The sequence below is a fragment of the Pongo pygmaeus genome, chromosome 6 (genome assembly GCF_028885625.2).
Source record: "Pongo pygmaeus isolate AG05252 chromosome 6, NHGRI_mPonPyg2-v2.0_pri, whole genome shotgun sequence".
NCBI lineage: Eukaryota > Metazoa > Chordata > Mammalia > Primates > Hominidae > Pongo > Pongo pygmaeus.
Window position 1 is genome coordinate 22876082 of NC_072379.2, and position 24790 is coordinate 22900871.

Consider the following 24790-nt stretch of genomic DNA (forward strand, 5'->3'; position numbering starts at 1 on the left):
TGCATAGCAATACACAGGTGTGAAAACTTTAGTTCCACAAAGGAGTATGCACTCTCATTTGTGTTGAAATTTATGGATCTCTTAATTTAACTTTCGTGGGTGTTTTTTCCTTTTAATAAAGAGATGGTGTATTACTTTTCTACTGCTGTGTAACAAATTGCCACAAACTTAGGGGTTTAAGAGAGCAACCATGTCTTATCTCACAGGTTTTCCAACATGATGTGGCTGGATTCTCCTCTGACGGTCTGACCAGGCTAACATCAGGGTATCTGCCAGGCTGTGGTTCTTATTTGGGACTTGCCGGGTGCAGTGGCTCACATCTGTAATCCTAGCACTTTGGGAGGCTGAGGTGGGAGGATCACCTGAGGTCAGGGGTTTGAGATCAGCCTGGCCAACATGGTGAAATCCCGTCTCTACTAAAAATACAAAAATTAGCCAGGCGTGGTGGTGTGTGCCTGTAGTCCCAGCTACTCGGGAGACTGAGGTGGGAGAATCGCTTGAATTTGGGAGGCAGAGGTTGCAGTGAGCCAAGATCACACCACCACACTCCAGCCCGGGCGACAGAGTGAGACTCCCTCTCAAAAAAAAAAAACAAAAGTACATTGTGTTACCCTAAAACTATCTCTTTCACCCCATGTTGCCCATGGAGCAGTGGTGAAGGGCTCTGTCCTGGGGGATAAGTCTACACTGGGCTGCTCCCAGCCCTTGGAAGTAGATTAACTAGGCTGAATGGAGGAGGAAACCGGGCCACAGCGAGATATGCATGTCAATGAGTCAGCAGAAAAGGAAGACTCCCCCCAGTTAAAGAGAAAAATGAGGCTAGCCAGGTGTGGTTGCTCACGCCTGTAATCCCAGAACTTTGAGAGGCTGAGACAGGTGGATCACCTGAGGTCAGGAGTTCAAGACCAGCCTGGCCAACATGGAGAAACCCCGTCTCTACTGAAAATACAAAATTAGCTGGTTGTGGTTGTGCACACCTGTGATCCCAGCTACTCAGGAGGCCAAGGCAGGAGAATTGCTTGAACCCAGGAGGCAGAGGTTGCAGTGAGCCGAGATTGCATTATTACACTCCAGCCCGGGCAATGAGCAAACCTCCGTCTCAAAAAATAAATCAATAAAAATTTTAAAAATAGAGAAAATGAGGCGAGTGGGAATACTTTTGCTGAAACATATGCAAGGAAGTCTTGTTGAATGATTGCTGAGCAGGGATGTTAATAAAGAGCTTCTGGAAGTGTGGGGTGAGGACACCTCACTGTCACGTGGTCACCATTAGCCACTGCACCTGGCCTGGACTTTTTAAGCGCATAATTGGATAAGCAGGCATTGCCAGAGGGGAGTGTCTAGAGAGGTTAGGAGTAAAGCATTCAGAGAGGAGGGAAGGAAGAAAAACAAAGAGGGTGATTTAAATAACTGAGGTCCCTGATTACAAACTCCCCACTGTCAATTTCATTCTGTCTCTACGGAAAACAGACAACTGATTCATTCTGGCTACTTCCTATTGAATAGGGGCACAGTCAGGGGGCCGTGGAATGAACCTATCCACCCGGAATTGAAAGTACTCGAGAGTCCCTGGACTTAGAGAAGAGATCCGCTGGAGCATCATGGGGAGTGTGTTACAGCAATACAGTCCACAGCAGAAGAATAATCCTATCCTTGTAATCATGAGCAACTTTTCCCACCAGGAGGCCTGATACAAATCATGAGGAGAGCCATTGATTTAAAGACATTGTGGGATCAGACATAGCACTGGACTGGTTTGCTTGTGCATGTCTTGTAGGGCTGAGGATGTTTCCAGAGTTATCCTGGAAGTACACACAGCAGTCGATCTTTTTTTTTTTTTTTGAGACAGAGTCTCATTCTGTGGCCCAGGCGGTAGTGTACGGCTGTGATCTCGGCTCACTGCAACCTCTGCCTCCTGGGTTCAAGCAATTCTCGTACCCCAGCCTCTGGAATAGCTGGGATTAGAGGTGTGCACCACCACGCCTGGCTAAATTTTTTTTAATGTTTAGTAGAGATGGGGTTTCACCAGGTTGGCCGGACTGGTCTCGAATGCCTGGCCTCAGGTGATCCACCTGCCTCAGCCTCTCACAGTGGTGGGATTACAGGCGTGAAACATCATGCCCATCCAGCATTCAATCTTAATTATTAAATGGATTAATAATAAATTCTGCACTATCAATTGTACCCCGCGGCCTCTATGGTGATCTGACAGCAGAATGGTTAAATGTATTTAACAGGTTACAGGAGGAGCTGTGAATAATCACGAAGGAGGTCCTGACACATGTGCATTGAACAAATAAATATGAATGTAATATAAGACCAGTGTTCATTTTGGGATGCAGATTTAACATTTAAATGTACAGGCTTGAGCCACTGTGCCAGGCCTGCTTTTTAATAAACTTTTACACCTGTTCTGCAACTTGCCTCCTTCTGGCTTTATGCCTTATGACCCTCAGTCGAATTCTTTCTTCTGAGGAGGCAAGAATTGAAGTTGTTGCAGATGTGTACAGATTCATCACCAGGAACTCGGATACCTACCACCGGCAACAGGTGGAGGATGCTAGGTGAAAATGTTATGTAAGCTGCATGGTTTTTACAAATAGTAGTGGTTTTCATGTCCAGCCACATCCACTGCACCTTTCCTGTATGAAAGTCCCGTCAATAAACCTTTGCTGTCTCCAGATCTCTTCTTCTACCTCTTCCACATGGTGCCTTCCCTACTGGTGTAAAGTGGGGTCCTGCAGGGCACCCTCTCCCTGCATTTTTTTTTTTTTTTTTTGAGACAGAGTCTCACTCTGTCGCCCAGGCCGGAGTGCAGTGGCACGATCTTGGCTCACTGCAAGCTTCGCCTCCCGGCTTCAAGCGATTCTCCAGCCTCAACCTCCCTAGTAGCTGGGATTACAGGCGCCCATCATCACGCCCAGCTAATTTTTCTTTTTTTTTGGTATTTTTAATACAGACGGTGCTTCGACATGTTGGCCAGGCGGGTCTCCAAATCCTGGCCTCAAGTGATCCCCTTCCCTCGGGCTCCCAAAGTGCTGGGATTACAGGCATGAGCCACAGCGATGGAAGATTCCCGCTGGAGAAAGTGAGTGGAGGTGCTCCTTGAAGAAACGGGAATCCCACCAATCTCAGGGGTCCTCTCCTGGCCTGCGGCCCTGGATCGTCCAGCCTGGGCCGAGGAGGAGAGCAGACGTCGCCCTTCTTGGCTGGGGCAGAGGGTGTGGGTCCCGTTTCCCCAGGGTTCCCAGCCATTGGCTCCACTGGGCAGCGCCCGGCCCCGCCCAGCCCCTCAAGGTCTGGCACTCGCCCTCAACAAAGATGGCGCGGACGGCCTCAGGCGCACCACGGGACATGTGCGTCACGCGACCCACCTGCAAGGCTCCTCCCGCGGTGCGCTTAGCCCCGCAGACGGCGGCCGAGCAGAGGAGCGGGAAGCGTGCTCTGGTCTTTGCCCTGGCGGCTCTCTAGCGCTGTTACGGGGCTGCGCGCTGGCTGCAGGGCAGGATGCTGTACCCCCGGGAGAGCCCGTCGCGGGAGCTCAAGAAGCTGGACGGCCTCTGAAGCTTCAGCGCCGACTGCTCCGACAACCGGCGCCGGGGCTTCTAGGAGCAGTGTTACCCTCGTCCGCTGCACGAGGTGCGTGCTCGGGGCAGGGCCGGCAGGCGCACGGAAGCCCGGCGGCGGGAGTGGGAGTAGGGGAGCACGGTCACCCCCTCAGGCTCCTTCACCTGAGCGCCTTGAGACTGGGAGCCCAACTGGGAGGAGGTTAAAGGTCAGCGGGCTTGGGGACGCGGGGTTGGAGGACAGGGGGACCAGGGGGAACCAGAAGGGCCGAGGCAGAGGATGCAGGAGAAGGAGGAAGCACTCCTGCCGAGCCCCCTCCCGAGGCGAAGGCTGAGCCCTAGCAGTGTCCTATTTTTTATGTTTATTTTTAATTTTTAAAATTGTTTGAGACTGAGTTTGGCCCTGTCGCCCAGGCGGGAGCGCAGTGTTGCAATCCTAATTTCTGACCTCAAGCGATCCTCCCACCCCAGCTTTGCAAGTTAGCTGGGGCCACCACGCCTGGCTAATTAAAAAAAAAATTCTGACCAGGCTCGGTGGCGAACGCCTGTAATCCCAGCACTTTGGATGGCCGAGATGGGCAAATCACCTGAGGTCAGGAGTTCGAGACCAGTCTGGCCAACATGGTGACACCCTGTCTCTGCTAAAAATATAAAAACTACTTGGGTGTGGTGGTGCATGCGTGTAATCCCAGCGACTTGGGAGGCTGAGGCAGGAGAATTGCTTGAACCCAGAAGGCAGAGGTTGCAGTGAGCCGAGATCACGCCACTGCACTCCAACGTGGGTGACAGAGTGAGACTCCATCTCAAACAACAACAACAACAAAAAAAACTTACTTTTTTTAAGATATAGGGTCTCACTATGTTGCCCAGGCTGGTCTCGAACTCCTGGTCTCAAGCCATCCTCCCACGTTGACCTCCCAAAGCGCTGATTATAGACATGACCCACCCAGACACTCATCTGGCCAGAGCAGCAGGCGCTGCACAGAGCTGGGCCCAGGGATGGGGAGGAGGGGACAGTTTAGACGTCATGAGGTCAGCTCTGCCTAGGCAGGAAGTTTCCTTGGTTTTCAAGTTCAGATAGAGGACAGAACGTGACAGGCCAGGGACGCCACCCCTGTTCCCCTCCTCACTTGGATGTGGTTAGCAGAGAAGTGGGACCAGGTGAGATCTGAGCCGCTTTTGCCTGATCTACATCCTCTTTTTCTGACTTTGCGGCATTCAGTACAGGAGGAAGAGAGAAGAGGACTGGGTGCCTGTGTGTGCCCCACTCACAGTGTCCTAAGCAAAGCCCCCCCATGCCCCCAACCAGCCTTCCTCCCTGTGCCAGGCAGTGGGTCATCTGTCTCTTAGTTATGGGTCTGAACCTTCTTGCCTCGGGCTGGGATGTGGCCCTGGGCTCGCTCCTGTCTCGGGAGATATTGGGCCCCATCCACTCTGAGGAGGAACTCCTGGCCCCACTGGCCCAGGTGCACAAACCGCTCTGGCAGTTGACCTGTCATCAGCGAGTAATCTGTCGGTTCTGTCAAGAGTCCCCGCTATGTGTCAGGGCTTCCGCTAGGCCTGGGGACACAGCTGTGCAGCACACTGGTCCCAGATCCCTTTGGGGTCCTAGGAGCTGAGCCCGGCCCTTCTCTCCACAGTTGGGCCCCACCCTGGACATGCCGGTTCCTTCCACCTTCAACGACATTGGTCAGGACTGGTGGCTGCGGCATTTTGTCGGCCAGGTGTGGTACGAATGGGAAGTGACCCTGCCAGAGCGACGGACCCAGGACCTGCACACAAGAGTGGTGCTGAGGATTGGCAGTGCTCACTCCTATGCTGTCGTGGTCAGTGTGGCCAGGAGGAGGCAGGGTAGGTGGGTGGGCATGGCTGCTGAACAGCATGGGACCCCCAACTGCCACCCACAGCCTATCTTCTGGGGTGGGACAATGGGGTGCCCTGCCTTGTCCTGGGGGCTGTGCCCTGTGTAGGGGGATAGGTGGCCTGCTATACCCCATTGGGATGTCATTCTTCCCGTCTGGCTGGCAGGCCCCTGAGCCCCATGCTGCAGGTTATGTGAGGGAGTGCCTGATAGCAGGACCCCTTCTCGTGCCCTGACCTGACGCCCCTTCCCCATATCTCCTGTGTCTGCAGTGGGTGAATGGGATCGAAGCACTGGAGGGTGAGAGGAGCTATCTCCCCTTCCAGGCCGACATCAGCAGCCTGGTCCTAGTGGGGCCTCTGCCCTCCCACCTCCGCATCACTGTCGCCACCAACAACACACTCACTCCCTCCACCCTGCCACCAGGGACCAATCATGATATGACCGACACTTTATGTGGGTACCATCCTGCCTCCACCGCGCGCACGCACCTTCCTGCCCAACCTTGTAGTCTTCTTGCTAGGGTCAGGGTGGCCTTCGCAGAGTGGAGGCCCTGGATCTGGGGAGGCTGGGGAGGCCTGTGAACTGAGGTAAGGGACCCAGGGCAAGGGCCCAGCGAACCATAGTCCTCCCACCCTAGGTATCTCAAGGGTTACTTTGTCCGGAACACAGACTTTGACTTCTTCAACTATGCAGGACTGCAGCGTTGTCTGTGCTTCTGTACACAACACCCACCACCTACATCGATGACATCACCATCACCACCGGCATGGAGCATGACAGTGGTGAGGGTTTCTGGTAGGACCCTCCCTCAGTGGGGCCAGGGTGACTCTGTTTGTTCCCTGTTTGGAAAGTTCTCCCAGGAAAAAGGTGCTGCCAGCATCTCTAAACCCTCCCAGGTTCCCATCCCCCTAGGAAGCTAAAATCCAGCTTGTCTGAGCGGGCACCGGCTCCTGAAATCACCCATGTGGTTGACCTGGCTTGGAGAAGAGCGGTCTGGCCTAAGGTCACACAGCTCAGGGTGGCTGTCCTTTCCCTTCCCCACGGTGCTGCTCTCACTCCAGCTCCCCTTGCTACACATCATGCTCAAGGAACAGGCCGCTTCAGGGGGCTGGGCATGGTGGCTCACTCCTGTCGACCCAGCTCTTTGCAAGGAGGCCCTGGTAGGAGGATCACTTGAGGCCAGAAGTTCAAGACCAGCCTGGGTAATATAGCGAGACCATCACCACAAAAAATTAAAAAATTTGCCTGGCATGGTGATATGTGCCAGTAGTCCCAGCTGCTGAGGCAGGAGAATCACTTGAGCCTGGGAGTTCAAGGGTGCAGTGAGCTATGACGGCACCACTGCACTTCGGTCTGGGCAACAGAGGGAGACCCTGTCTTGTTTTGTTTTGTTTTGTGATAGAGTCTCGTTCTGTTGACCAGGCTAGAGGGCAGTGGTGTGATCTCGGCTCACTGCAACCTCTGCCTCATCGGTTCAAGTGATTCTCCTGCCTCAGCCTCCCGAGTAGCTGGGATTACAGGCACCCACCACCACGCCCAGCTAATTTTTGTATGTTTTTAGTAGAGATGGCATTTCACCATGTTGGCCTGGCTGGTCTTGAACTCCTGACCTCAGGCGATCCACCCACCTCAGCCTCACAAAGTGTAAGGATTACAGGCGTGACCCACCGTTCCCGGCTGGGATACTCTGTCTTTAAGAAAAAAAAAATTAAGTTTTTTTACTTTTTAAAAATATATCTTTTTCTGAAATGAGGCCTTGCACTGTCGCCCAGACTGGAGTGCAGTGGCGAGATTATTGACAGCTGTTGTGGGACCACTGTACTAAGTTTAAAAGAATTTAGGCTGGGTGTTGTAGCTAATGCCTGTCATCCCAGCACCTTGGGAGGCGAAGGTTGGCAGATCACTTGAGCTCGAAAGTTCAAGACCCGCTTGGGTAACATAGTGAGACTGTGTCTCAAAATAAATAAATTAATTAAATTAAATGAAAAATAAATAAGAATTTAAACAAGAATCACAAGGCAAAGACAATGCAGCATAGAGCAATTGCAAAGGAAAAGTATTTTGGAAGTTAAGTGCAGAATAGCCAGGGCACAGTGGCTCATGCCTGTAATCCCAGCACATTCAGAGGCCGAGGCAGGTGGATCACCTGAGCTCAGGAGTTCAGACCAGCCTGGCCAACATTAGCTGGGTGTGGTGGCGTGTGCCTGTAATACTGGCTACTCAGGAGGTTGAGATGGGAGAATTGCTTGAACCCGGGAGGTGGAGGTTGCAGTGAGCTGAGATTGCAACACTGCACTCCAGCCTGGGTGACAGAGCGACACCCCGTCTCAAAAAAAATAGTGAAGTGCAAAATACACAGTTCACCCTGAGAGAGAGAATTCAGGGCAGGCTGCTCAAAAGGATGAGACAGCGCTGATTATTACAAGGGAAGCTCCCTTTAAGGAGCTGGGAAGAGGTGTTACTCTAAGCAAGCTCTGGGTCGTCCTCTTGGTGCACATGCACAGTAGCTGTACTTGCTTGTTCACAGGTCGCGTGTCTCAGTGCCGTAAGGATGCGGTCACTTTCTTGACTGCTTACCCTGCCTCAAGATCGTAGCTCACTGCAGCCCCGAACTCCTGGCTCAAGCAATCCTCCCACTTCAGCCTCCCAAGTAGCTGGGGCTACAGGGGCTGCTGGGGCTGCAGGCATGCACCAACATGCCTGGCTAATTTTTTTGTATTTTTAAGGAAGAAGTGGTTTCCCTATGTTACCCAGGCTGGTCTTAAACTCCTGGGCTCAAGCGATCCTTCCACCTCAGCCTTCCTAAGTGTTGGGATTACAGGTGTGACCACTGTGCCTGGCCAAAAAAATCTTTTTTTAAATTTAAAAAGAGCGCCAGACACGGTGGCTCATGCCTGTAATGCCAGCACTTTTGGAGGCCGAGTCGGGTGGATCACCTGAGGAGTAGGTGCGACTTCTACAATTGGTTTGGTGGAAATCAAATCCAAGTACTACTACAGCCAATGGACAGGGGACCAGGCCTTCTGTGATGGTGAGTGATAGCATCCCCAAAAGTTAAAAATACCAAATGCGTGACAGTTCTCCCTTGACTGGTTAATAGGGTGATAGTCACTAGTCCATCGAGATGTCTTATTTAAGGGGAACATGTGGGCAATCTTAGTTTTATGGCCCTGAGGTAAGAACCAGATGCCAGGTATAGTTGCAGTATAGTCACCCCCAAGTATTATGGGCCTGGAGCAAGGAGGGTAACACACCCAAGCGGGATGATGATTTCTCGGAGGTTGGTAGATTAAGATACCAAAATTTGGTAGGAGATATCCATATTGGGAGGGTGGTTTTGACTGAAATGTGCTATTCCAATGAACCAATGAATGTACTATGTAATATTAAGGATTTTGAGTACTGGTCGATATCCATGTGGAACTAGTTCTATATGTAAGTGTAGTATTATGTACGATAGTTAAGAAATTGCTAATACTTATATTCATGTGGAGCAAGCTTGTAATGTCATATAATCTGAGAATATACTGTGTACAATTGGGCATTGATAGTGCTGTATATTCATGGAGACTAGCAATAATGCACAAAGTACATAAAAGTATTAGTGTATTAGTGTTGATGGTCAGCACTTACATAGTAGTTAAAATGCGTGCCAAAAAGAATACAGAGAATAGTTTAATTAGAATCTTGGCTTTGGGTGTTGATGGTGAAGTGGGAATGCTTTTTCTCTGAGTTGCCCTGGGGAGGGGACTCTCCATTTCTGCTTTACAAGACTGATGTATTGGATTATACTACAAGGGCAGTTTCATTTAAGTAGTTTATTTTCGATTAGGGCGGTGAGTGGTATGAGGGCAAGAATAATAGAGAAATATATCTTAGATGCTATCTGTCCAATGGTAATAAAAGGCTGTTCAACTGGCTGTCCTCTGATTCATGTGAGTGTGAATAGGTCGGTGACTAAGATTCAGAACAGATACTGACTTAATGGGTGAAATATGATGCTTTGTTGTTTGGATGTGTGGAGTGCAGGAATAACTGCTAGAATGAGAATGGATAATAGAAGGGCCAGTACGCCTCCTAATTTATTGGGGATGGATCATAAGATTGCATATGCAAATAAAAAGTATCACTGTGGTTTAGTGTGGGGCAGGGTATTTAGGGGGTTGACTAAGGTGTAATGATCTGGGTCACCCAGGAGGTCAGGCGAAAACAGTACTAGAATTATTAAAAGGAGGAGGAGAAAAATTAAACCTAGAATATCTTTGGTTGTGTAGTAAGGGTGGAAGGTGATTTTGTCAGAATGTGATAAAATTCCTGAAGGGTTATTAGACCCTGTTTCATGTAGGAATAAAAGGTGGAGAAGTGTTAGCGCTATGATGATGAAAGGTAAGATGAAGTGGAAGGTGAAGAATCGTGTAAGAGTGGCTTTGTCAACTGAAAATCCACCTTAGATTCATTGGACAAGGTCAGTTCCAATATATGGGATGGCTGATAGTAGGTTTGTGATTACTGCAGCGCCTCATGGAAGAACAATGGATTCATTGGCCTCATGGAAGAACATAGCCTATAAATGCTGTTGCTGTGGTTGTGAGTAGAAGGATAATGCCACTATGTCAGATTTCTAAATATATGAATGACCCATAATATAAGCCTCCGCCGATGTGTAGGAAGAGTCAGATGAAGAGTGCTGAAGAGCCGTTAGTGTGAAAATAGCGGACTCTTCAGCTGTAGTCCACATCTCGGTTAATATGGGTGACTGAAGAGAAAGCAAATGAGGTATCTGGTGTGTAGTGTATGGCCAGAAAGAACCCTGTGATGATCTGGAGGATTAAGCAGGTACCAAGAAGTGAGCCAAAGTTTCATCATATAGAGATATTAGATGGTGCGGGGAGATCAATGAATGAGTAATTAATGATTTGTATTAGTGGGTTTGTTTTACATATAATGGTCATTAGTGTTCTTATAGTTGAAGTACAGTGATGGTTTTTCATATCATTAGTCATGGCTATAACTCATGTGGGAATAATGACATATGCTTTATTCTTATTAAGTGTTCTTTTGTTACGGGATTTGTAGGTTTTTCTTCTAAACCTTCTCCTATTTATGGGGATTTAGGGTTAATTCTTAGTGGTGCTGTAGGTTGTGTTGTGTTGAATTATGGTGGGGCTTTTATGGGATTAATAGTCTTTTTTATTTATTTGGGGGGGATGATGGTTGTTTTTGGATATACTGTGGTGATGGCTATTGAGGAATACCCTGAGGCATGAGGATCAAGTATTGAGGTTTTAGGAACTTTATTACTGGGGATACGAATAGAGGTGGTGTTACTTTGATGAATGGTGAGTATGATGGGGTGGTAATCATAGTTAATTTTATTAGTGTGGGAAGTTGAATAATTTTTGAGGGTGAGGGGCCAGGGTTGATTTGTGAGGATTCCGTGGGTGCTGGTGCTTTATATAATTATGGGTGTTGATTGGTGGTGGTTGCTAGTTGAACATTGTTTGTTTGTATTTATGTTGCAGTTGAAATTACTTGGGGGTAATAGAGTAGACAAGAGTAAAGTTAAAAAGGGTGGAATAAAAAAAGAAGAAATAACATTTAATTAGGCCTTTTTGAGTAGTTATGGTAATGGAGGCTGTGATTTGGGTCTGTGAAATTGTCTTTGGTATGGACTTTTCTAGTCAAGTTAGATCTAGCAGAAGTGATGCCAGGTTTTGGCTTGTAGATAGGTTTGAGTGAGGGGTTGTAGGATGAATTGTGATTGAGTAGAATCCTAATATATTGGAGAAGTTGAATGTTTGTAATGGATATGTTATCTTAAGATTATTAGTTATAAAACTAAGTTCCATTGCCAGTAAGAGTCCTAGGATGGTTACACCCAAGGCTGTAAGTTTTGGTTGTTTGGGGGGATGAAGTTAGGGATAATGCTATTGGTGATGAGAAACCCAGGGAAGATACGGCAGACTATAAAGCATTTAATTGGGTTTATTAGGGAAGGGTTATTTTCATCAATGCTGATTAGGGTTGGGAAGCGGCGTTGTCCTATTAGAGCAAAGAAAATAATTTGGATACTATAGATCCTTGTTAGGGAGGTAGCAATAAGAGTACTAGAGAGGGCTGAGGCTTTGGTATATGATGTGTTTGCAGTTGTGATAATGAGGTCTTTAGAATAAAAGCCTGTGAGGAAAGGCATAGCCGTAAGTGCTAGGCTGCCAATAATAAGAGAGGAGGAAGTAAGGGGTAAAGTCTTAAATAGTCCTTCTATTTTTCGGATATCTTGTTCATCGTTGAGGTTATGGGTGATGGATCCTGAACATATAAATAATATAGCTTTAAAAAAGGCATGGGTGCAGATATGTAGGAATGCTAGGTGTGCTTGATTAATGCCAGTTGTAACTATTATAAGGCCTAGTTGACTTGAGGTGGATAATGCTATGATTTTGTTGATAACATTTTGTGTTCGAGCACAAATTGCTGTAAGTAAGGTGGCAAATAGCCCCTAAACACAGTGTAAGGATTTGGATTAATATACTATTTTCTATTAAAAGGTGGAAGTGGATAAGCAGGAAAACTCCTGCTACAACTGTAGTGCTAGAGTAGAGTACGGCTGCGACTGGGATTGGGCCTTCCATGGTGGAAGGAAGTCGGGTGGAGGCCAAATTGAACTGACTTTCCCGCTGCTGCTAAGAGAAGGCCAATTAATGGAAGAAGATCGGGGGAAGGATTTGGGATAAATGCTTGTTGAGGTTCTTATGTATTGCAGGATGAGAGGAATCATGCTATAGCTAAAATGAAGCCAATATCGCCAATGCGGTTATATAGAATCGCTTGGAGGGCTGCTGTATTAACATCTGCTCGGCCCTGTCATCAGCCAATCAGTAAAAAAAGACATAATTCCTATGCCTTCTCATCTGACAAGAAGTTGAAAAAGGTTGTTGGCGGTAACTAGAATTAATATTGTAGTGAGGAAAATAAATATTTGAAAAATTGATTAATGTTGAGATCTGATTTTATATACCATATTGAGAATTCTCTAATAGATCAGGTGACAAATAGTGCTACTGGGATAAATTTTATGGAGAAGTAGTCTAGTTTGAAGCTTAGTGAGAGATTAAGGTTTGGATTGTTATTCAATATCAGTTTGAGATGATGGCTTCGTGGTCTATATACACAAACATTGTGGGAATGAAGCTAATGGTGAAGGTGCATGCGGTAGATATTTTTACATAATATGGATACGAGTTCTTGTGAGAGTTGATTAAGGTAGTAATGATTGTAAGGTTAAGGAGATTAAGTTTATAGTAATGGAAAAATACATGATTATTACTTGTATTTGGAGTTGCACCAATATTTTTGGTTCCTGAGACCAATGGATAGCTCTTATCCTCTAAAACTTGAGAAAGCCATGTTGTTGGGCACGGGGGCATGAGTTAGCAGTTCTTGCATACTTTCTCAGTAAATAAGAAATTGCAGACTTCTGTTACTAGACCCACAATCTAATGTTCTGATTAAACTATATTCACAGGGTATAAAACCTATAATAATTTTAGGGTTTAGTGATAATAGGAGAATAGGTGCAAGGTGTACAAGTATTAGCATATTTTCTCGTGTGGAGGAAGGTTTAATACTGTTAATGTAATCTGTAAGTGTTCCTTGTGTTGTGATAAGCACGTATAGGGAATAAAGGGCTGTGATTAATATATTCGTCCTATAAGCTTATTGATGATGTTTGATCAGGAGAATGAAGCTACCCTTACAAAGAGTTCTATTAGATTAATGGTGGGGGGTAAGCCAAGGTTAGTAAGGTTTGCTATAAGTCATCAAAAGGCTGTTAGTGGGAGTAGTGTTTGAAGACCTCAAAAGAGTAATATGATTTGGCTATGGATTCACTCATAGTTTGAATTTGCTAGGCAGAATAGTAAGGATGAAGTAAGTCTGTGGGCAATTATGAGGGTGATTGCACCGGTAAAGCTTCAGGGAGTTTGAATGAGGATAGCCATAATAACAAGTGCTGTATGACTTACAGAGGAATATGCAATAAGTGATTTTAGATCAGTTTGTCATAGACAAATAGAGCTTATCATAACTATCCCTCATAAGGATAACAGGAGGAAGGGGTAAGGTGTATATTCTGTCGGAGCTGAGGATAAGGGTAAGCCGTATTATGCCATAGCCGCCTGGTTTTAGGAGAACTGCTGCAAGTACTATTGAGCCTGCAATAGGGGTTTGTACGTGGGCTTTAGGAATTCATAGGTGAAGTCCGTGTAGGGGTATTTTTACTGTAAAACCCATAATACATGCTAATCATATAAGGTTATTGGATCAGGAAATTAACAGTTCTTGGGTGGTAAATATTATTATCGTGTTCAGTGAAGCGAAGGTATTTTGAGTATAAATAAGTATAATAAGCAGGGGGAAGAGATCCCACTAGTGTATAAAATAAGAAATATGAGCTTGCATTGAGGCGTTCTGGTTGGTTACCTCAGGGGGTGATAATAATTAAGGTAGGGATAAATGTAGCTTCAAAGAGAATACAAAATATAATTAGCTCTGTGGCTGTGAATTCCATAATTAAAGAAAATTGTAGGGAAATCAATATGGAAATAATAGAGCTTTTTCCATGGGGGTGACTCACTGGAGAGGTGGTACTGGCTTGCTGTAATTATAAGAGGTAGTAGTCAGGCTGTTAAGATTAGAAGGGGTGATGTCAGCAGATCAGAAGAGAAAGTTAATGAGAAGTTGAATAGATTGTCATTGAATTGATTAAAAAATAATAGGGCAATGAAGCTGATGATTAGGCTGTGAATAGTCATATTGATTCAGATTATAGAGTTTTTAGAGAGTCATTTTATTGGTAGCAGTATAATTATTGGAATAATAATAATTTTTAGCATTGAAGTCAATTTAGGTTATGTATATAGTCTAGGTCATAGGTGTTGGAAATTGAAACTAGTATGGCAAGGCCCGCTGTGGCTTCGCAGGCAGCAAATACTAGGAGGGTAATGGGTATTATGAATGCTAGGGTGAAATGTATATTTAAAGTTATAAGGGTATTTATGATGAATAATGATAATATTATTCCTTCTAGGCATAGTGGGGATGATATCAGGTGGGATCGAAGATTAATATCCCCAGAAGTGATGTGTTATATGCTAATATGATATTGATACAAATAGAGGGCATTTGGTAAATATGTTCTATCATAATCTAATGAGTCAAAATCATTCATTTTGACTTAAACTATCTACCAATTCAGTGCAATCTAATCCTTTGGGAGTTCATTCATAAGTTAACCCTAGAACTAAAATTATAACTAGTATTAAGGGCTGTGCTGATTATGAGTGTCAGGGTGCTTGTTTGAAGGGCTCATGGCAAGGGTAGTAGTAGGACAATTTCTAAGTCAAATAGGAGGAATGTGATGGCTACTAGAAAAAATTTTATGGAGAAGGGAATGTGGGTGGAGGGTAATGGGTCAAATCCGCATTCATAGGGGCTGGATTTTTTTATATAAATATTAAGTTGTGGGAGCCAAAATGTAATAACTATTAGTGATAGGGCTAATAGGGCATTGACTGCTAGGGCAGGTTAATTACTCTTTTTCAGATGTTGTCGAAACTGATTGGAAGTCAATGGCACTGTTTATACTAAAAGAGTAAGATCCTCATCAGTAAATAGAAACATAGAAGAATAGTCATACTACGTCTACAAAGTGTCAATATCAGGCCACGGCTTCAAAGCCGAAGTGATGGCTAGATGTAAAGTGTTATTTTAATTGGCAGGGGAGACAGATAGTGAGGAATGTTGATCCAATAATGATGTGAAGTCTGTGAAAGCCTGTAGGTGTGAAGAATGTTGAGCCATAAATTCCATCAGAAATAGCAAAGGGAGCCTCCAAGTATTCTGAGACTTGTAGGAGGGTGAAGTAAATACCGAAGGTAATTGTGATAAGTAGTGCTTGAATTATTTGTTTTTGATTATTTTCTATTAGGCTGTGATGGGCTCAAGTAATTGAAACCCCTGATGCAAGTAATACAGATGTATTCGGGGCGGGGGGGTACTTCCAGAGGGTCGAGGGAGAAATGCCTGTTGGGGGTCAGTGTCCTCCTAGGTCTGGAGTTGGGGCTAGACTAGAATGGTAGAATGCCCAGAAGAACCCAGCAAAAGAAAAACAAAAAATTACTTCTGAGATATTAAATAGAACTATTCCATATCGGAGGCCTTTTTGGACAGTTGTTGCATGGTGGCTTTGAAATGTACTTTCTCAGATAATGTCATGTCACCATTGATATATAGTCAGTGTATTGTTTAGTAGGCCTAAGGTTAAAAGAGTAATAGAGTTAAAGTGAAATCATAATAGCTAGGCCAGATGTTATTAGGAGAGCTGAGAGAGACCCTGTTAACAGCCAAGGGCTGGGTTTCACTAAACGATAGGGGTGTGTTTGGTGGGTCGTTATGTGTTGTCATATAAATAAAGGCTTACTAATAGCATAAAGACACAAGCTTGGATATGGGCCACAGCGAATTTGAGAGTGGTCAATAGAATTAGAATAATAAGGGTGATTGAAGCTGTGGGAAGGTTAATAGTTGATAATACCAGTGTGGTTCCTCCAGTTAAGTGTATGAGTAAGTGACCGGCTGTAATGTTGGCTGTTAAACGTACAGCTAGTGCCATTGGTTGAATAAGTGGACTAATGGTTTTGACGATTACTAGTATAGGGGTAAGTGGAATGTGTGTGCCTGGTAGTAGGAAGTGAGCTAAGGAGTTTTTAGTTTTCCAGTAGAAGCCTGTGATTACTGTGCCTGCTCATAAGGGGATTGCTATACCGAGATTTATTGATAATCAGGTAGTTGGTGTAAATGAGTGGGGTGGAAACCCAAGGAGATTGGCTAAGGCAATAAAGAGAATTAGGGATATTAGTATAAGGGATCAGGTTCATCCTTTAATAGTATGTGTGATTATTATTTGTTTTAGAACAAGTTGAACTAGTCATTGTTGAATAGAAATCAGTTGGTTATTGATTAGGTAGTTGGAGGTTGGAAGTAGTGTGGTGGGAAAGAAGATGATTAGTGCTGCTGAGGGTAAACCTAGGATTGTCGGGGCAGTAAATGAGGTGAGCAGATTTTAGTTCATTTTAGTTCTCAAGGGTTGTTAACATTTTTGTGTTTTAATTATTTTTGGTGTAGGGGGTGTGTGGTAAATGAACTTTGATAGTTTTAATTGAATAATGGAGAATAAAGTTATGATTGTTGATATAGTAATAATAGGTCATGTGGAAGTATCTAGTCGAGGCATTCACTGTAGAGAGGTATGATTTCTCTCAGTCTTTAACTGAAAAGGTTAACACTGGGGTAGCTTTACAGTGATATTATAGTGCAGATATAGACCAAGTTTTGAAAGTTTTTAATGGGACTAATTCTAGAACAATAGGTATAAAACTGTGGTTAAATCCACACATTTCTGAGCATTGTCCGTAGTAGATGCCTGATCATGTAGCAGGTAAGGCAAATTGGTTTAAGCGTCCAGGGAATGCATCTGTTTTTAACCCTAGTGAGGGAATAGTTCATTAGTGCAGGAGATCTTCGGGTGCGATTAGCATACGGATGGGAATTTCTCTTGGGAAGATTGTTTGGTTATTGACTTCAAGGAGTCGAAGTTCTCCTCATTTTAAGTCGGCTGTTGGAAGCATAAGAATTGAAGCTTAATTCTTCATAATCTGTGTACTCGTAGCTTCAATACCATTGATGTCCAATTGTTTTAACAGTGAGAGAAGGGTTATTGATTTCATCTGTTATATACAGGATACATAGGGATGGGAGGGCAATTAAGATTAAGCTGATGGCAGGCAAGATAGTTCAGACAGTCTCTAATTCTTGGGCATCTGTGGTGCTAGTATGAATTAGTTTTGTTGTGTTAGAGAAATAATGTATAGAACCAGGGAACTAATTAGGAAAATAATTATAAGAATGTGGTCATGGAAGGCAAGTAGTTCTTCTGTAAAAGGGGATGAAGCGTCTTGAAGACCTAATTGAACTGGATGGGCCATTAAGATACATAGGGCTTAACCTATAACTTAACTTTGACAAAGTTATGAAATAATTTTACTAATACCGAGAAACTTACAGAGGTTATGGGATTGGCTTGAAACAGTCTGTGGAGGTTCGATTCCTTCCTTTTTCACTTAGGTCCTCATGTAGGTTGGTTCTTCGAATGTGTGAGAGGGTGTTGGACAGCCATACAGTCATTCTAAGTCGGTAGATGGTTGTGCAATTGTTAGAACTTTTCGTTTTGAAGCAAAGGCTTCTCAGATCATGAAAATTATTAGCATTACTGCTGTTAGGGAAATAAATGAGCCTCTGGATGAAATAATATTTCATGTGGTGTATGCGTCGGGATAATTGGAGTAACATCGAGGCATACCGGATAGGCCGAGGAAATGCTGCGGGGGAGAAAGTTAAACTGACACCTCTAAATATGATGGCAAAGTCAATTTTAACACAGATTTGATTAAGTGTATAACCTGAAAATAGGGGGAATCAGTGGACAAAGCCTCCTATGATAGCAAATACGGCTCCTATTGATAAGACATAAGGAAATGGGCTACAACATAATATGTGTCATGTAAAACAATATCTAGTGTTGAATTGGCTAGTACAATGCCGGTTAGACCTCCTACTGTAAAAAGGAAAATAAATCCCAGGGCTTAGAGTATTGTGGGAGATCATTTGATGTTACTGCCATGTAGTGTAGCTGATCAGCTAGATTTTGACACCAGTAGGAATAGCAATAATTATAGTAGCAGAGGTGAAGTATGCTCATGTATCTACATCTGTTCCTACTGTCAATATGTGGCGAGCCCATACAATAATCCCTAAGAAGCCAATTGATATTATGGCTTACACTATGCCCATGTACCCAAATGGCTCTTTTTTTCCAGAATAGTATGTTGTGATATGGGAAATTATCCTGAAGCCCGGTAGGATGAGGATACAGACTTCAGGGTGACCAGAGAATCAGAGTAAGTGCTGATATACGATAGGATTTGCCTCCACCAGCTGGGTCGAAAAAAGTAATATTAAGATTGTGGTCAGTTAACGGTATTATAGTGTCGGCGGCTAGGACTGGGAGAGAAGGGAGTAGGAGAACCGCTGTAATTAGGACTGATCAGACGAAAAGGGGTGTGTGACATTGGGACATAGCTGGAGGATTTATGTTAATAATTGTGATAAAGTTAATGGCCCCTAAAATAGAAGAGACACCTGTCAAATGGAGTGAGAAGATGGGTAAATCTACAGAGGCTCCTGCATGTGTTAGGTTTCCTGCTAAGCGGAGGGTAGACTGTTCAGCCGGTTCCAGCACCAGCCTTTACTACAGTGGATGCAAGTAATAGTAGGAAAGAGGGTGAGAGGGGTCAGAAACTCATATTATTTATCCGGGAAAATGCTATGTTGGGGGCGCCAATTATCAGAGGGATTAACCAGTTGCTGAAACCTCCAATTATAATTGGTATTACTATAAAGAAAATTATGAAAAATGCATGACCGGTAACGATGACATTGTAAATTTGATCATCTCCTAGTAGAGTACCTGGTTGGTGAATAAGGAGGCTTAAGGCTGTAGCCACTATCCCTGCTCATGCACCAAATAGCAGGTGTAATGTCCCGATATCTTTATGGTTGGATGAGAACAATCCACAGTTGGTGAACATAAGTGAAGTGAGAAAAGGTAAAAAGGCTGAGTAAGCATTAGACAGTAAATCTAAAGACAGAGGTCAAGGCCTCTTTTTAGCAGCCCCGAGGTGATTTTCATGTTGCATTGCAAATTCAAAGGAGCACCTTCAATCCTGCTGGGGCTTCTCTGCCTTTTTCCCCCAGAGGCGGGAGAAGTAGATTGAAGCCAGTTGATAGGGTGTTTAGGTGTTAACCAAATTTTCGTGGGTTTAAGTCCCACCAGTCTAGCCATGGCTTAGCTTAATTAAAGTGATTGATTTGCATTCAACTGATGCAGAATACAGTTTTGCAGTCTTTAGGTTTTTTGCAGAAACTAAGTATAATTCACTTGTTAAGAGCTTTGAAGGCTCTTGGACTTACTTAACCTAAATTTCTAGATTATAGGTAGCGTTACTGGAGAGATTGGTAGGAGGAGGGTAGAGAAGATGGTAAGTGGGGGGAGAAGTTATACGGGTTTTGTATTTTCAAACTATCATTTTATTTTTATATTATTGGATGTGGGGAATATTGTCACTGAAGTGGAGTAAACTAAGCATATGTAAATATACAGATTGAGTAGAGTTATGATAGCTATAATGATTGGGATAATAAGACTTATTTTTTGTAAACTCTTGAATGGTGATTCATTTAGGCAGGAATCCTATGAATGGAGGTAAACCTCCTAGGGATAATTGATAGAATTATAGATACTAACCATGTTAATTTGTTTCAGGCGTGGGATAGTGATAGGGTTGTGGTGCTTGAATTCAGGCTGAGTGCTAGGAATACAGTGGTGGTTAAGATGAAGTAAATAGGTTAAAAATGGTAATGTTTGGGTTATATATTAGTACTGCTCTTATTCAACCTATGTGAGTAATTGGGGAGTAGTCTAGAATTTTACGTCGTTGTGTTGGGTTAAGTCCTCCTCCACTGCCCACCGTAATAGGTAGGATTGAGAGAGAGAGGAGGATGTTGGTGTTTACTGATGGAAAAATTTGATGTATAACCGAAATAGAAGCTAGATTTATCATGTGAGGAGGAGGATGCCGGATGTTAGGAAAGTTCCTTGAGTTACTTCTGGAGCTCAGAAGTGAAAAGGGGCTATCCTTAGTTTTATTACTAAGGCTGTTATTATTATTAAGGATGAAAATTGATTAATAGTATTTATTATTGTTCACTGTCTGAAACAGGTTATTGGAGAGAATACTTATTATGAGGACTATAGATGTGGTTGCCTGTATAAGGAAATATTTAGTGTCTGTTTCTGTAGAGCGGGGGTTTATTTTTTTAATTAAGATTGGGATGAGGGCTAATATATTTATTTCTAAGCCTGTTCAGATGAAAAATCAGTGTGAGCCTAGCATTGTGATAAGAGTACCTGTAAAAATAGTAAGGTAAATAATAAGTTGAGCTAATGGGTTAATTGGGACGGGAAGGGTGTAACCAACATTTTCGGGGTATGGGCCCGATAGCTGATTTAGCTGACCTTATCTTAGGACATGGTGTGATAGGTAGCATGGGGAATTTTGGATTCTCAGGGGTGGCTTCAATTCCTATAGTTCTAGAAATAAGAGGTTGAAATCCTATTGTTTACTCTATCAAAGTAATTATTTTGTCAGCCATATTTCTTACATTTGAGGTGGGATGCTGGAGATTAGGATGGGTATTGAGATATGTCATATACAGAATGCTAGTGTAAGTGGTAGAAAGGTTTTTCATAGGAGGTGTATGAGTTGATTGTAGCCAAAACGGGGATATGCTGTTTGAATTCATAAAAATAGGGAGGTTAAGAGGAGGCTCTTGGTAATGAAATATGTAGTATAGAGTTCTGGTGAATATATAGTGTGTAATGTTCCTAGAAAAATTATAATAGTTAGGGCATTTATTATGATAATATTCATGTATTCTGCTATGAAGAAGAGGGCAAATGGACCTGCGGTGTATTCGATGTTGGAACCTGAGACTAACTCTGATTCTCCTTCTGTTAGGTAAAAGGGGCTCGGTTAGTTTCTGCTAATGTGGAGAGAAATCATATTATGCCTAGGGGACTCCAGAAGTGCTGATCCAGAGAGAGTGTCTAAAAATCTATTCTCAGAAATGAGGGAAGGCCTTATGTCCATGAAACAGCAGATAGTATTAAAATAATCATTGTAATACCTATAACACAAGGAGAACTGGAATAGAGAATCAGAAGATTGCTGTGGTGACAATTCTGCTGCCTCCATCGATGGGGCATACCCCATTCTAAGTGGGAAATCTGTTTTTAGACAATTCCATTAAAAAGTTCCTGTCACTGGGTATGGTGGCTCACACCTCTAATCCCAGCACTTTGGGAGGCTGATAGGGAAGGATCTTTTGATCCCAAGGTAGGAAGCCATCCTGGCCAACATAGCAAAACCCCTTCTCTACAAAAAATAAAAAGAATGAAAAATTAGCCAGTTGTGGTGGTGTATGTCTGTAGTTCTAGCTATTCAGGAGGCTGAGGAAGGAGGATCCCTTGAGCCTGGGACTTCTTGAGGCTGCAGGGAGGTATGATCACACCACTGCACTCCAGGCTGGGCAACAGAGTGAGACCTGGTCTCTAAAAAAAAGAAAGGAAAAAGGTTTTCTCCCTAACCAAACTACAATTAGCTGACCAGTGCCTGTCACCCATGAACTTGAACACATGTGGTCTGACCCCACTGGAAGGAACGAGCCTGTCTTAGTTCAGGGAGATCCAGGATTTGCATAGCTCTTCTCCAGCACTGAGCTACTACTCACATTTGCCTCTCCTGTTCTGCTATCAACTGGCTTGATCTTTTTCTCTTCCTTTGTCTTTTAACATCTATTTACACCAAAGCTCAGTACTGGCTTCCTATGGCTGCTGTAATACATTACCACAAATTAAAAAAAATAATAATGATTTTGGCCAGGCATGGTGGCTCACACCTGTAATCCCAGTGCTTTTGGAGGCCGAGGCAGGCAGATCTCTTGAGGCCACAAGAGTTCAAGACCAGCCTGGCCAACATGGTGAAATCTCATCTCTACTAAAAATACAAAAGTTAGCTGGGCGTGGTGGCATGTGCCTGTAGTCCCAGCTACTTGAGAGGCTGAGGTGGGAGAATCACATGAAGCTAGGAGGCAGAGGTTGCAGTGAGCCGAGACCATGCCCCTGCACTCCAGCCTAGGTGATAGAGTGAGATTCCTTCCTAAAAGAAGAAAAAAGAGAAACCAAACTTTTTAAATAATTTTATTTTATTTTTTAAAAACTGAGATGGGGTCTTAAACTCCTAAGCTCAAGCCATCCACCTGCCTCAACCTCCCAAAGTGCTGGGATTATAGGCATGAGCCACCATGCCCGGCCTAACCCATGAATTCAATGACTCAACGTAATATGTGTTGTCTTATAATTCTGGACATCACAAATCTAAAATTGGTTTTTCCGAGATGAAATCAAGTGTCAGCCAGGATCTGGAGGAGGATCCATTTCCCTGTTTTTTTCCAGTTTCTAGAGGCCACCTGCATTCCTTGGCTTGTAGTTCATTCTTCTGTCTGCAAGAGCAGTGGTATAGCATCTTCAAGTCTCTCTCTGCTTCCATTGTTGATCTTACTTTTTTTTGAGACAGAGTCTCGCTCTGTCGCCCAAGCTGGAGTGCAGTGACGTGATCTTGGCTCACTGCAACCTCTGCCTCCCGGGTTCAAACAATTCTCCCGCCTCAGCCTCTCAAGTAGTTGGGACTACAGGTGCCCACCACCACGCCTGGCTAATATTTTTGTATTTTTAGTAGAGATAGGGTTTCGCCATGTTGATCAGGCTGGTCTCAAACTCCCGAACTCAGGTGATCCACCCACCTTGGCCTCCCAGAGTGCTGGGATTTCAGGCATGAGCCTCCACACCTGGCCTAGTCCCATTACTTTCAGTGGGAAAATCCGCAATTACTTTTGTACCAATGTAATAGTAACATCAAGGATCACTGGTCACAGATCAGTGTGACAGATATTATTATAATAATTATAGGATGGGCGTGGTGGCTCATGCCTGTAATCCCAGCACTATGGAAGGCTGAGGCGGGTGGATCACCTGAGGTCAGGAGTTCAAGACCGCCCTGAATAAAATGGTGAAACCCTGTCTCTATTAAAATGCAAAAACTTAGCCGGGCATGGTGGTGTATGCCTGTATTCCCAGCTATTTGGGAGACTGAGCCAGGAGAATTGCTTGAACCCGGGAGGTGGAGGTTGCAATGAGTGGAGATCACACCATTGCACTTCAGCCTGGGCAACAAGAGGGAAATTCTGTCTCAAATAATAATAATAATTATTATTATTATTGTTATTCTGGGCACAGTGGCTCATGCCTGAAATCCCAGCACTTTGGGAGGCCAAGGCGGGTGGATCACATGAGGTCAGGAGTTCGAGATCAGCCTTGCCAACATGGTGAAACCCTGTCTCTACTAAAAATACAAATATTAGCTGGAAGTGGTGGTGGATACCTGCAATCCCAGCTACTTGGGAGGCTGAGGCAGAATTGCTTGAACCCAGGAGGGGAAGGTTGCAGTGAGCTGAGATCATGCCATTGCACTTTAGCCTGGTTGACAAGAGCAAGACTGTGTCTAAAAAATAAATAAAATAAAATGAAGAGGAGGAGGAGGAAACAGCCAGGTGAGGTGACTCACGCCTGTAAAGGAAGAGGAGGAGGAGGTGGTGGTCCTGGTGGTGGTGGTGGTAGAAACAGCCAGGTGTGATGGCTCATGCCTGTAGAGGAGGAGCTGGAGCTGGAGGAGGAGGAGGAAACAGCCAGGCAAGGAGGCTCATGCCTGTAAAGGAGGAGGAGGAGAAGGAGGAGGAGGAGGAAGAAAAAACAGAGGAGGAGGAAGAAAAAACAGAGGAGGAGTAAACAGCCAGGCAGGTGGCTCAGGCCTGTAGAGGAGGAGGAAACAGCCAGGCACACTGCCTCCTGCCTGTAAATGAGGAGGAGGAGGAAACAGACAGGTATGGTGGCTCACGCCTGTAAAGGAGGAGGAGGAAACAGCCAGGCGTGGTGGCTCACGCCTGTAAATGAGGAGGAGGAGTTGGAGGAGGAGGAGGAGGAGGAGGAGATAGCCATGTGAGGTGGCTCATGCCTGTAAATGAGGAAGAGGAGAGGAAACATCCAGGCATGGTGGCTCACGCCTGTAAGTGAGGAGGGAGAGTAGATACAGCCGCAGTGGCTCACGCCTGTCAAAGAGGAGGAGGAGGAAACAGCCAGATGTGGTGGCTCATGCCTGTAAAGGAGGAGGAGGAGGAGGAAGAAACAGGAGGAGGGGGAGGAAACAGCCAGCCCCTGTGGCTCATGCCTGTAGAGGACGAGGGGGAGGGAGAAAGGTGGGGAGGGGGAGGGGGAGGAGGCAAAAACAGGCAGGCTCTTTGGCTGGCAACAGCCAGGCATGGTGGCTCACACCTGTAGAGGAAGAGGAGGAAACAGCCACAGTGGCTCACGCCTGTAAAGGAGAAGGAGGAGGAGGAAACAGCCAGATGCAGTGGCTCACGCCTGTGAAAAAGGAGAAGGCGGAGGAGGAGGAAACAGCCAGGCCCAGTGGCTCATGCCAGAGGAGGAAGAGTGGGGGAGGTTGATGGGGGAGGAGAGGAAGGGGGAGGGGGAGGAGGAGGAGGAGGAGAAAAATAAGAAAAAGAAGGA

The 24790-nt window shown here is 44.8% G+C and overlaps 1 pseudogene; it reads left to right on the top strand.

Annotated features, from left to right (window-relative positions):
• Positions 1-3507: 3507 nt before the first annotated feature.
• The window catches only part of LOC129040877 (beta-glucuronidase-like), a 49081-nt pseudogene continuing 27798 nt past the window's right edge, over positions 3508-24790 (top strand).